The 1,843-nt window shown below is 38.9% G+C and overlaps 1 non-coding gene across 1 annotated transcript; it reads right to left on the bottom strand.

Moving 5' to 3' along the window:
- Nucleotides 1–289: 289 nt before the first annotated feature.
- Nucleotides 290–427, bottom strand: LOC119939747. Its single transcript, XR_005454711.1, has one exon. It is a non-coding gene; the product is annotated as a small nucleolar RNA SNORA7 (small nucleolar RNA).
- Nucleotides 428–1,843: the final 1,416 nt, after the last annotated feature.

Raw genomic sequence — 1,843 nt, 5'->3', positions numbered from 1 at the left:
GCAGGGGAGTTTTGACTTGTAATAATAATAATAATAATGATGATGGTATTTGTTAAGCACTTACCATGTGCCAAACATTGTTCCAAGGGCTGGGGTAGGTACATAGTAATCAGGTTGTCCCACGTGGGGCTCACAGTCTCAATCCCCATTTTACAGATGAGTTAACTGAGGCACAGAGAAGTTAAGTGATTTGCCCAAGGTCACACAGCAGACAAGTTGCCGAGGTGGGATTAGAACCCATGACCTCTGACTCATAAGCCCAGGCTCTTGCCACTAGGCCATGCTGCTTCTCTGTAGCAGATTGCCTTCCACTCACTAGCCACTGGCCAAGCTAAAAATGGAATGGGTAGGCCTCTGCTTGACTCTCCCTCCCATAGTCAAGACTGGTAGAGGACTGGAAACTCTCCAGGTGCAACCCTGAGAGGTGATTTATGTATTCGATTATATACTTTGATTCTTCCATTTAAAAAATACTTTAATATCAGTGTTCGCCATTAGAGTTTAACCTCTCTGTGGACAGGGTCACTTGCTTGTTTTGTGCTTCCCACGTGCTTACTGCAGTGCATTGCCCTCAGTGGGCTCTCAATAAATACGATTCCTAATCTGACTCCTCCTACTACTAATCTTAATCACAATCATTTTATAATGATAAGAATGGTGAATTCCCCAGTCGGGAATCATTCAATTAATCAGCCAATTACACACGTAAGAGTGACAGATGGGTCTTGTTCCCAAAGCTACAGAATTGAAAAACTAGACTAAAGAACTGATTCTAGTGACAATGGCTTGCAATCACCCTCCCTTGTCTCTGGCCAGTCATGTTCTCACTGGACTACACAGAGCCCAAGGGATGGACACTGACCTAGACATTACCCTGAGGAAACAGAAAATAACGGTGCTTAACTCCGAAGAAGCTCAACTCAAAGGATGTCAAAGTCATACAGAGTTATGAGTCGAAAAACTTTAATAAGAGAATTTGTCCCAAAAAAGTGCAAGTGGCAATGTCATTTTGAGTAAGAATGGTAGCATGATTGAAGAAGAAAAAAGAAATTGTAGGCCAATTGAGAGCAAGGTAATTGGTGCTCCATATTAGTTTCAAAGATTTTTCAAGGGCTATTTTTATGTATCTACAGGGATGACCAGTATATGGTATAATTCCATATGTGAAATACACATTTTCTGTATCATTACAGTAGAATAAATGTTCTTAATTGACTGCCCCTTAAAGAAAAAGCACACCTAGTTTGCAATCAGAGTCACCCATTTACAAAGACTATATGTACATATATACACACATATATATAAGTATATTATATATTATATCTAAGTATCTAAGTATTGCATATATTATATATGCAATAGGAGACCTTTAACTTCTTTCATGCATTAGTTCCAAAAACAACTCTGATTGTAGACACTCCCCCAGAAAACAACATTATGGATTCATTTACACATTTAGACTTAGTAGATAAATAACAAGTCACAGTGACAGTCTGGGCACAAAGAGATTATAAGTCTCCATACATATTCCCTACACCCAGGTTTATCCTCAGTAGTTCTGAAAAGTAATAACTTCAGTAGAACCCTATCTTAACTCATAATATCTCCATGGGATTGGGAAGGGCAGATATTATTATCCCCATTTAATGGAAAAGAGACTTGAGGCACAGAGGGGTTAAGTAACTTATCTGAGATAATAATAATAATTGTGGTATTTGTTAAGCACTTACTATGGGCTAAGCATTGTTCTAAGCACCTGGGTAGATATAAGGTAATCACATTGAACAAAGTCCATGTCCTCCATGGGGCTCACAATCTTGATCCCCATTTTACATTTGAGGTA

The sequence above is a fragment of the Tachyglossus aculeatus genome, chromosome 17, assembly GCF_015852505.1.
Source record: "Tachyglossus aculeatus isolate mTacAcu1 chromosome 17, mTacAcu1.pri, whole genome shotgun sequence".
NCBI lineage: Eukaryota > Metazoa > Chordata > Mammalia > Monotremata > Tachyglossidae > Tachyglossus > Tachyglossus aculeatus.
Note: the sequence above shows the minus strand (reverse complement) of the source record. Positions and strands in the feature narration are given on the sequence as shown.